General features: G+C 37.9%; 2 long non-coding RNA genes across 2 annotated transcripts; one reads left to right on the plus strand and one right to left on the minus strand.

Annotated features, from left to right (window-relative positions):
• Positions 1 to 69: 69 nt before the first annotated feature.
• On the minus strand, positions 70 to 3,408 carry LOC134669981 (uncharacterized). The gene is made up of 2 exons (XR_010098997.1): positions 1,591 to 3,408; positions 70 to 1,487 (listed from the first exon to the last, which is right to left on the minus strand). It is a non-coding gene; the product is annotated as an uncharacterized LOC134669981 (long non-coding RNA).
• LOC134669979 (uncharacterized) lies at positions 939 to 4,531 on the plus strand. Its single transcript, XR_010098995.1, has 2 exons — positions 939 to 1,054; positions 1,291 to 4,531. It is a non-coding gene; the product is annotated as an uncharacterized LOC134669979 (long non-coding RNA).
• Positions 4,532 to 12,594: the final 8,063 nt, after the last annotated feature.

A 12,594-nucleotide genomic window follows, 5' to 3' on the forward strand; every position in this document is an offset into this window, starting at 1 on the left:
AAATGTTAAAAAATATGTATTCAATTTTCAACTTTATTCCATTGCAATAAAGTGATAAATGTGTATATATTTTTGACACGTAGTAAATGAAATAGTATCCATGTTGCATACATCCTACACTTTACATTCGATGTATCGTTTCATGATCATATACTTAATAAAAAAAAAACAGAATTATAAATGCACCAAAAGCAAGTACGTTTTTAACTCCCCATTGGTAAAACATTGCATTAAGGGCCACGCCACACTAGCGTCTTTTGAGCGTCAGCGTCTAATCAGCGCTATGGAAAATGACGTCGCAGTTGCGCCAGCGTTGCGTCGAGCAGCTGCCATAGAGTGGACTAGATGCCGAGGCTTGGGAGACGCTAATATGGTGGCTCTTAAGAGCCCATCAACGTGCACACTAGCGCCACTGCTAAATAATCGTGATTATTTAAATTTAACGACAGGTATTTAAAAATGGGGGCCGCTACGGACTGTATTGTGTATTTAAGTACCTTTTGAATACATCAAACTAGTTTTTATGTTGCTGGATTTGTCAATCTATGCCTCCAAAGTAAAAACGGCCGTTTTTGTTTTGAGTTCCTAGATCGACGAATCCAGCAACATAAAAACTAGTTTGATGTATTCAGAAGGTACTTAAATACACAATACAGTCCGTAGCGGCCCCCATTTTTAAATACCTGTCGTTAAATTTAAATAATCACGATTATTTAGCAGTGGCGCTAGTGTGCACGTTGAAGGGCTCTTAACCTCCTGAGTCCCTGCGTACAATTTTTTGGACACATTCCAAAAACAAAACAATCGCTTCTGGGTCTCGGGAGGGTAAGTTGAGGTCAGCTAATTGTGAATGAAGCCAATGAATATATTTATGTGATGCTAGTCCGTCTGAGCTAACTTTGAACCGAATTTGGCACAGCAAAAGTGTAGCGGTGTTGTTTACGTCATATTTCCATACTTTGACGTCTATAACGGCACTGCTACAATTTGTCATTGCGAAATCTGTGCAGAGTTCGCTTGGTCTGACTCTATAAGTAAATGGTCTTTATAGTTAGTTTTTTTCGCATTAGAAAAAAGGTAAACAATCTTGATGTGTCTTTTAATTGAAAAACACGTTTTAAAAAGTCACGGCAAATATGTAACAATTATGAATCTAACACGATCATTTATATTCTTCTGATTTCATAAGTAATAGTTACTGATTTTTTAAAAGCGTTTTTCAATTGAAAGACATGTCAAAATCGCTTACCTTCTTTGTGCTTCTTTCTAATGCTAAAAAACGAACTAAAGTGTAATTAAGACACAAACAAATTAAAATTAGATCTTATTCTAATGGACTTAAGGAAACCCTAAATTGTCAGGTACCAAGATATATTATAGCAAATATCGAAATGCATTTTACAGTACATCTGGTGCTACATTACGACACCAGGTGCTATAATAAGCACATTACGTAACTACGTCGAAAATTGAAAGGGCCATATGTACTGTAAAACGATGTACGGTCAGCCAAGAAAGTGGTTTACCACTTTTCGACTCTATTATCTGATTGATAGAGTCGAAAAGTGGTAAACCACTTTCTTGGCTGACTGTACGATACGTGCGAATAGGTAATTCGCAACTCGTGTCGATTTAAAACACGACCGAAGGGAGTGCTTTTAAAATGTATCGTAAATAACTCTTCTCGACCTGATACCATACATAATTTGTATGGGAGCGGCACAATGGCCAGCTAATTGTGTGCATTGTACAATAACAAATACATATGATTAGAATACTTGACTTATAGTATTTTAGGTTGTAGCTAAATGAAATTTTAGAGTAAGCAATAAATATTAGGTGGCTGAGCTAAGGGATTATGATTAATAATTACTTAAAGTCCTTTCAGCTCAGTGCCCTAAAATTATAGTAGACAAATAGAAAATTACTCCTCTACAAAATATTGAAATGGAATTGAAAATATTAAACACAAATCTATATAACTACTTAAACATTAAGTATTACTAACACTATTTAACTGAAGCGGTCAACCGTTTCAGTTAAAAAGTGCATTTTAAATTAATGTAAATGAAATATATGTATATATAAAAACATATAGAAAAATAATAAACAAAGAATGACAAAGGCATACATTGTCCGCGGTTGAATTTGAACTAAGATTAGTTTTTTTTCGCGCCGTAACTTTCTAAATACAACGTGCGAGATATATATTTTTTTAATGTTACTGTATTTATATTCATGTGATTTCAATCTCTACATCCTCTTTGCATCTTTAATTGCACCAATAAATAAGATTCACTAAGGGTCAGTTGCACCAAACCATATGTCACCGTAAAAACGTTGGCGAAATTGTTGTATGAGAAGTTAGTTCACGGCTAATTAATGTTGATCAGTACGTCAAGTGTGGTTGATGCAACCGGACCTATGAATATCATAATCAGTAAGTTAAGAGTAACAGACGAATGATGAATACGTATAGGGTTGCCATATGGAAGAATTAAATGTCCTGATAAAAATCCGGACATCACCCTAAAAATCCGGACATTTCTTGTAGCAGAGATTTGGCGTAGCTTGAACGACGCCCATGCGGCGCGCTGCTCTCTGTGGTGTACTGTATCGTGGATATACTTTTCCCTTTCCCTTCGCCCGATCCCGTAGCCCCCTCCCCGGGCGCGCATTTTATTTTTATAAGGCCATTCCTAAAAATCCGGACACATGCCAAGTCCGGTCACAATCTGGACAAATGGTCAAAAATCCGGACGTATGGCAACCCTAAATACGCATGAATTACTCGCATATTTCCGCGCTGTTTGAATGGAAATTGTTAAATGAGGTCACCACAAAGGTTGTTATTACTACTTATTACATTATCCAATTAGAATATAATGTCACAAAAGCGTGACAAAACTTTCGACCTTTCGGAAAGTGTTTAGCAAAATGATTCTTATTACAAATAACTAAGGCAAATATTCGCATGCATGTTTACAGTGTGGAATAGAATTCTGCCGTGAGCCTTATCAACAGGGCTCTTATATCGTTAAATAAAAGTGCGATTACATTTTATGCGAAACTTGTAAACCCGCGCGATAGGAAATGTACCGTTTCGTCATTTTACCATATTTTTTGAAATGTTGAAACATGAAGTATCAAAACAGACGTAAATTAGAGATTGAGATGATTATTTTTTTAGAAATTCATCGAAAATTTCCTTACCGAGGTAAAATGATAATTATGATGTATGTATAAATATGAATTTATGTAATTATATAATTATTTAGACAGATATTGGAGGTGGAGCTCAATCTAACTTAATTCAATTTTAGATCTTATTAAATCAATAAATTTTAAATGATTAGCTTAATTTATAGTTTATAAGTTTATTTTGCAATACACGAATATAAGTTTCATAGATAAAAAATAAGAGAAGAATATTTTTAAACAATATCAGATTGTATAACAAAAGAAAAAAACAAATAAAGAGTGATATTATCTGTGCCAATTGTTAATGGCCGTTGGTAGCTTCTAAATTTGAATTTTAAAAAGTAATTAAGTAGATAAATAGATTAGACAATGCATATATCGCTCAGTTTCAGTATTTATAAGAAAAATGGGGTACAAAAATCGTGTAAAGAGTGTACGGATAAAACATAATGGAGAAAATTATCACTATTTTAGGTCTATCCATAAAACTGCAAATATTAAGTATATAAAATCTAAGGCCGTTCCGATATTTTCAACTTCAGCCTTTAGCTTTGATTTCTGTTGAAATTTATATGTAGATATTAACTTCGACCTTGTACCCATGCGATAAGGTTTACGTTACATAGTTCACTGTGTATAGTTCGTACTATTTTATTTCTGTATTCTGTTTTATCCAAAGCGTTGTTAGTTTGGAGTAAAAATGGTATATTTTTAACCATTGCTGCTTTAACAACCGAATCAACTGATATTAAAATGGGCAACTTTAAGCCCCCCCCCCCCCCCCACATCCAGCGTCTTTCGAGCGTCCGCGTCTACAACTCTATGGCCGCTGCTCGACGCAACGTCGACACAACTGCGCAGCGACGTCATTTTCCAAAGCGCTGACCAGACGCTGACGCTCGAAAGACGCTAGATGTGGGGGGGGCCTCAGAACAGTGATATGTTGTCCAACCTAGCAACGCTTAGTCAGTTTTGCCTACCCTATGATCCATAAAAGTTAGATATCTACTAGTTTTGTTAAGTGAGGAATAACTTAAAAAGTCTTATGTTCTCCTCAAATCTAATTTGAAAATAATCTTTAAAGCTTAATCAATAGAATCGAATTTCGGTTAAAAATTGATTGATTTTTAACTTTACAGGAATGTAAAATGCAAATTTTAGGCAAAACTGAATGATTACGTGTGGCGTAAGGAGAGTATCTCAATATTTGAGGATGTACATTCAAACTAATCAAAGATATCGAATTGCCAATATTTTATATATACAATATAAAAATATAACATTTGTAAATAGCCATGAAGTTTAATAAATATCTAGAAGTAATAAGAAAGAGTTTAAATTAAATCTGGTAACACCTAACCTATATTGAGTTTGGAAAAGCGAAGGCCTAATGATAAAATATGGGATATCATTGCAAATTGTACTTTAATGCTGTACGTTACGGTTCAATTCTCAATGTTGTTGAGTTGTGAGTGTTGAAATCAATTATTTCGCAATTAATCAGTTTAATTGGTGGGCAGTGGATATTAATTGATTTCCATACCACAATTACTGAAGGGTGACCTATTACAAAAAGGATGCTTTGTATCAAGCTAACTCTTTCGAACGCAACCTCTTATTGGTCTTTAGAATCTTAAAATGAAATGACATACAAATGAAAAATACTTAATTTGCTAGTGGAATTTGAACCTATAGTGTAGGAAATAGAGTTGTTTTGTTTTGTTTGAGAAATATACGAAACTAAACAAATGCAACTCTGTTCCAATAGGACTTTCCAAATTTGTTTTAAATATACGTCTAAGGCTGAATCAACTTTTTCTTGTTAATAGTTGCTATGGTTACGGTCTTATGGGTCACTCTTAATATACTAGTTTTTTTCGCATTTAAATGGACCAAACTTGAATTTTTGGTATTTATAAGGTCTTTCCATAATGGGACAGATGTCCCATTATTGGTAGATACCAAGCACCTTTGTAGAACATGGTACAGCAGTTCTTCGAACAATAAACTGCTACTATTGTCTCCTAGCTGATGGGATAGAATAACAACAAGAAATAGTTGATCGACCCATAAATGTTCGTATAGCTTTGATAGCCCACTGGTATTTTTATTTCATTAAATAACATCCCTATATTCAAGGAAAACTTAAAAAAAAAAAAACGTTAAATCGACTGCCCGAAAGTTTATATTGGGCTATAGCCGCGGGCGTCAGTTGACGCCTTTAGCGGTCAAAGAGCTCTCCAACTTTCTCTGTTTCTGTTATCACTATCATCCATGCACAATTTCCGAATACCACACTAACATCGATAGACTTACACAATCCGTGCAAATAATAACCAGGGGCCCATAAATCGATAACAGAGCTAATTTCATCGCAATCTGCGCGGATTCGATTACTCGTCGGGCCCGAGTTATTGCCGCTATATCTTTACGATGTTGATAAGGAATGCTGACAATTTTACGCTTTGCGTGCGGTGTATAATGAATCGTTATGCAACGAAATTGTAGCCACGTTTTTTAACCAACGATAACTATACACTTAGCTTCCCTCTATGCCATGGGTTCTCAAAGGTACACAAACCCCAGGGGCTGACCAGCGATCGCATAGGGGTTGGCGACAAGCGAGAAGTGCTGTTTTTTTCGTCATGTAGATCGTGGCCGCCTGAGCAATGATAGGGGTAGGTAGGTGAGGGCCCTGTTTCATGGTTAGATATCAATATCAACCTGTACTATGATTCTTAGATAGAAGTTTATAAACCAGCTGCCGGGTCACGTTTTATAAAGCCTGTAACCTATAATCAAATTCACTGGTTCTCTAACAAATAAGTACCTTTAACAATTAGAAAGAGAGACAAACGATAACCAGGTCGCACGGTGGAGGTTAAAGCATAGAAATGCAGCATTTGACGTTACAAAGTGTAAACGTATACTCATCAAAACTGGCAACACTGATCAAATAGGCAACGAATCTCGCATGACTGTAACACCCCTGGAATTGCAGGCGTCCATAGGCTACTTACGATGACTACTTAAAACCGTGGGAGCCGTATGCTTGTTTAACACCGACGTGGTATAAATGAAATAGAGAATATATAAATTTAAAAGTTATCAATCTTGTGTCGTAGTTTTACTAAATAAAAAATTAAGCACCCCTACTTGCAAAACCGTGTTTCGTTTTAACTCTTAGGTAGAGGTGTAGACGGTTTGGGCCGAGTTTTACATAAACCTTAGAGCCTGAAAACGAGCGCCTTGCTTTTCAAATCAAACCAATGTAAACATTCTAAAAAGCACTTTATCACAAAGCAATAAAGTTTATTTCCCGTAATTACATTGTTCAGGTGCAAGCCCTACTTACGGTTTACAACCACATTGTTCTGACCGTGTATATTTTCATTGCTTGCTCGTACACAGTAAGTCCAACCAGCGTACTATGACCCCAAACAACTATAAAATAGTTCGTTTCACATCTATACTAAAGTTGTGGCTCGTGCAAAGGAAACTCAACTTTCTACAGTTAAGTTACGATTCATATTTGAATGTCATCTTCCAGAAGCGAATAAAATTGGCCGCACGGCGCCTGACGCCGTTGACACTTGAATATGATCTGTCAGTACTCTAAAGAATGTTCAGATTCCTTTGTCTTAAGCAAGAGTCGCCCTGACGTTTTTCTTGCAAGCAGTATGCGACGCTGTCACTTAAATATGAATTGTAACAACTCCGTAGAAGGTTCACTTTCCTTTGTCTCCAGTAAGACTCCAGCTTTTGTTATACATCGTACATGTATTATAATGGTTCCATGAGGCTTGACCTCGCTCCTTGGCGAGCTATAGTAATGAGTGAGCTGAATATTTAGCATTGCGGCGATAGCGCCTCGCTACAGGCTGTTAAATGTTACATTCATCATATTAATTATTAACGGCTCGAGGTGACCGCATTTGCTGAACAAACGTCTCTTTCTAAGAAGTAAACAAGTGTTATAGTGGTATTCGATTTGCCTTTTTAATTGCAGCAGGTAGAAGATTACGAACCTGCATGAAAAACCCTATAAGTATGGCGATAATTTTCTGCACATTTTACTGACTGAAATAGTTTTTATTTGGGTATGGTGACCGGCCGAGACGAAGCCCAATGCTACTCGTATGATAAGCCGGATACACATTAGCGAGCCGTAACCGTAACCGTTGCATGTACTGTAACCAAAAAAAAATAGGTGTACATGGTTCGCAGGTTTGCAGTTACGGTTACGGCTCGCTAATGAGTATCCGGCTATATGGGTAGCCCAAATTCGCTCATCTTTTGATACAACGCTGACAGACAGACGCGGGGCCCGATTCGGATTTTGAAATAGACATCTATTAGATATCTTTTAGACACCACCAAGATACGATAACGATATGTATTGTTTAAGATCTAACCTGTCAAATTTGACATTGCGCGATTCTGGAGATACTCTTGAACGATTTCCACAGGATATGACTTAGAGATCCAATTCACATCTAATAGATATCTTACTCTGTCTAACGTAAAAGTGACATTGGTTGCCCGAATTGCGCTGCAAAAGAGAACTATAATAGTTGATATCTAAACTATAAAGTATCTAGAATGGATCTAGTACGTGTCGTCTCTTGTGAATAGCTTGAAGTTCGAATACGGCAGGTGCGACTGTCAAAGAGAAGCTATTCTTAGAAGTCTCTACGACCATCAGTCTGAGGAAACCGATGCAAAGAGGTGGATCAGGGTTCGAGCTTTGACTATGACCACTTGCTATTCAGTTCAGTACGGATACGAGTATGATGCTCGTTCCTGTCTACGTGACAGCGTGAACAGAATCAGAATCAGAATCAGAATTGTTTATTTATTGATAAGATAGTCTCCGACACTTTCAATCCCGGGGTTAAATAGTGACGGTTATTTTATCACGTGGATAAAGGCAGCCATAATTAGCCTACAGCTTTAACCCTTTCCCAGGCCGCACCAATCTACAGAAAAATCCAAATATATTCCAATTATATCCAGCTTTGATGATTCATTTTAAGACAAGTCAAATTTTCCGAATGTGCAATCTAATTTGAATCTTAAATCGGATTGCTAAAGTTGAATTTCTAGTGGCGCGTATGTGGTCGACAAATCGTATTATGCCTGGAACAGGGTTAAACTTTATATAGTTCCTTTGTCTTCGCGGTTTTTAGTAATTAGAGACAAAGTATGAAAGTACCTCTAACATTGAGACTTTCTCCCCTAGTCTCATCTTTGCATTATTAAGCTTCGCTAATAATTGAGAACTGAGGGAGGCATGTCTGTCTTTCTGTTTCAGAGTCTGCTGTCCGAATTTTAGCCGGCATTCTTTATAGATCACGGTTAGCCAGCAATTATATAGCTAGGCTTTTCTTTTCCTATCAGGGATAAGTGTAAAGCCACACGGCAGTCTTCTTCTTCTCCGTCGAATTACTCTTGGCAGAGAAATCGTGGTCACGTTGAACGACGAACGATTCTACGCCAGTTCTCCCTGGCAGATGCTTATCTGGCAAATGTGGTGGGTTATTGGTAAGGGCTTTTATCTGATCCGTCCAACGCATTGGGGAAAGTCACGCGGCAGTAAGGCATTGCATTTTATGAGATTATTTTGTCAAAGCAGACCAGATGAGGAAGGTAGAAAACTGTTTCCAGGTGGGAAATTTCTCAATATTGCAAACTTTTCGTCGGCACAAGCGTCTATTTGACATCAACGAGTTGCTGTTACCTAGAGGCAGGCCGCTTGCTTGTTTGCCACCGAACCGTTACAAAAACACCGAATGAATAGCTGACTCATGTTTTTGCGCCGCGGGTTTATTGTAAAAAAAAACTGATGATAAATCTGCTTAATTGTAAGTTAAGATAGTTAAGTTAGTTCGTCGCTAACTTATCTGATTTTGGGGTCACATGGTGTGGAAGTGGAAATATAATTTTAATAGTAAATAAGTAATTTGACGTTCATGGTAACACATCCACATTTTTTGTTACTGAAAAGTTTGAAAAGTTAGATTGATCCGGTCCGAGCCCGCGTCTATCTTTGTCAAAATTGTTTATATCTATCTAATTGAGCTTTCAAAATATTTACTTACTGACGGAAATACCACAAACATTTATTGGTGACATTAGGTTTTGACAATTTTTACTCGTACCTATAAAAAAACTATTCTTCTTCTTTTTCCTGGCGTTATCCCGGCATTTTGCCACGGCTCATGGGAGCCTGGGGTCCGCTTGACAACTAACCCCATGATTTGACTTAAGCACTAGTTTTTACGAAAGCGGCTGCCATCTGACCTATAAAAAACTATTGAAACAAAAAAAACATGGCCCTGAAATTTATATCTAGAGCCTGTGCTGAAAGAGAAGAGTCGTAGAATGTAGACTCTATGAGAATCATGGAGAGAAATACAAGCTTAGGAAACATTTTGATCATATTATTATAATTAAGTGCCTACGAATTTGTATTAATTATTTTATTACCAATTCGTTTCTAAAACGAAAATTAACATTGCGATCCTTATTTCAGGCTTTTTTTTCATTGTTATGTGCGTGGTTATATTTTAATCATAACATATTCATGTGATATACATGTGGTAAAATATGATATATGAAAAAAAAAATGCTATTGTTCACTTCACTTAACTAAACTGAACCGTCTACTCCGTCCACGCAAGTCTACCGCCAAGTTCTACTTGAAGTGTGGCGTGGCCATGTCACAACCCGAACTTAGCGTGTTTGGAGCCAAAAAGAAAAATATTTTAAATTGTTAAAGTTTGAAACCCAACCAACGAAGGACCACAGTCCACACTAAAACCGAACTGAAAAAAACTCACCAGCCCATTTGCGATAAAGATCTGGAGCGTAAAAATCGGCACTAAACACGTGGATATCGTGACGTACAACGACACGAGCCGGGGCGAACAAACTAGTTTTTCAACCATAGTTTGCTCATACCGCTCGGGTCGTCCCTGTCACCAGTATGCGCAGGAGTTGCGGGTCGGCTCGGGAGCCACGCGCACAGCTCACGCACCGACGGAATACTGCTAGAAAATTGTGTTTGCGCAACTGTTTTCAGAAACAATTGTGAAGGAGTTTTCTAACTATTACTTTTGTAATGCCGCGGTCGTATCGCGACTGGGGCTTTATCGCAAACGGCTGGCGAATCGCATTCTTTCCGGTTGTGTAGGTTGTTGTAAGACAAGGGCATATAATATGTTTTGCTATTTAACTTTGTGATATAAGTTCTATTAGTCCTTGTTTTGTCAGGACGTAAAACTACAGACGCCTTTTTCAAAAATTTCTCACGAACAACATCAACATCTTGGATGCGGCGTCAGCATTGCTCCTGGCTCTATTCTCCTGGGTTGTATCCAAAGGAATGGTGGTTAACAGAACTGTACATCGGTGGACCTTATTACAAAAGGCATAAGGTCCACCGATGTACAGTTAACAGTGTGGGCGATGGTGCATTGTATCTAAACTTTTTTGGCATTTTAGTTTAGTCGAATCAAATCATGGCGTACTTACCTAGGCAACTTGAATTTGATGATCCTATGATAAGGGGATTGGGCGGGACACGTCTGCCGAATGCACCCGGAGCGGTGGGCCAAATTGGCAACCGAATGGGCATCACAGTCACCACAGATTAGCCGGAGCAGAGGCAGACCAAAAAAGAGATGGCAGGAGAACCTCGTCGCATTTTGCATCGGAGGGAGAGTGCATCGAATCGTGGCTAGCAATGCACGCACGAGAACTTTCCAAAGTTGCGAAACTTTCCACATGAGAAATTCTCGGTAACTTCTGAGAATGTTCTCGAGAACGAGAATTTATTTATTTATCGTAGTTTATACCATGAGTATTCACGATAGTTTAGGTGTAGTCCTTACCCCCAGAAAATTCCGACTTTTGGTCGTCCGCTTCCGGTCAGAAAAATGTATGACGGCCCGGCCAAACGGTCAGACTTAGGTGGGGGGTGCTCGACCAAATTGCATAGAGGGACCCTGGCAGTTTTTGACACCGCCATTTTTTTTCAATATGGCCGACTTTTTTTTTTACTTTCTTAATTTTGTCCTAGCGCGCTGAAATTTTGGTCACGGAATCTCGGGGTCCCCTAGATACCTATGAAAAAATTTTTTTTGGAAAAATGCTACAATTGCGGGAAAACTGGCCACTTTTATTTTGTATGGCAACTTTTAAACGGTGCGTGATAGGTGGGGGGTGCTCGACCAAATGTCATAGAGGGCCCCGAGACAGAATAAACTGCATTAAAAAAAATCAAAATGGCCGACTTTTTTTTTTAATGTTTTCAAGTTGGTCCGAGCGCGCTGAGATTTGGCATGGCGGGAGATAGAGGCCTCTAGATTCTAATGAAACAAAAAAAAATTTGGAAAAAATTGTCGAAAGTCGAAATGTTCTCTGAAATACAGTGAGAATTTAAGCAACTTATTGGTAAACTTATCACATTTACAAAATAGCTAACTGTAATAGACAATAATATATGCATAATAACATTTAGTTTTAAGTTATGCCTATTTAAACTTTATTTTAAGTATATTCTCTTGTTTAAACAATAATTTCCATGTTGCAGGAATGTTCTGAGAACATTCTCGAGAACGTTTCCGCTTTTTGGGAATGTTCTGCAATTTGTACATTGCTAATCGTGGCAGAAGAAAGGGAATGCCTCCGCCCAGAAGTGGGAAACAAAATAGGCTCCTATATTATGGTATCCGACTAAATCGAGCAGTTAGTCTGCCTGAGCTGAACAAAATCAATTAAGTTTAACATAGTTCGCGGCGTGTTTTAAGAATGATTTTAACATGTCTATCAAGATGCAGGCTGATACATAATTGAAGATTGGATGTGCCTATAAATAAGTATTTATTATTTCAGAGCTAGTTTCTACATAAAAAGTCCGACTTGTCCCCACTAAGCGACGTCCAGCAAACACAAGTGGCGACCCACATACGGAGGCGATCGGCAGCCTTTATCAATGTTGATAAACTTAACTGCTCCGTACAAACCTTTACTTAGCCGTGGAGTAAGTAGGCTCTTACGTGGTCATACAGGGAAAAAGAAAAGCTTCCTGTGGATCTTTTTGCTACATGCAGTTCAAGATAAGTGTCAGTGCTATGGACAGGGGTGCGAAACTCCTCCCTTCGGGAAAACTCGGCTCCGTTCGGCTCGGCTTTGCTCCGAGCAATTATTAGGGTTGACACAACTTGACGTCCCTTTGCGTGCGCGACCACAGATAAGATAATTACTTTTTTTTTTAATTTATTGAACAATAAGCTAAATAAAGTAAATTATTATTACAAGACCCATCGTGGGCAAAACCTTGAGGAGGTTTGTATGCCGATGGGGAGTTCGAGAAAATAACATGACAAT

This window comes from Cydia fagiglandana, chromosome 13, assembly GCF_963556715.1.
Source record: "Cydia fagiglandana chromosome 13, ilCydFagi1.1, whole genome shotgun sequence".
Lineage (NCBI taxonomy): Eukaryota > Metazoa > Arthropoda > Insecta > Lepidoptera > Tortricidae > Cydia > Cydia fagiglandana.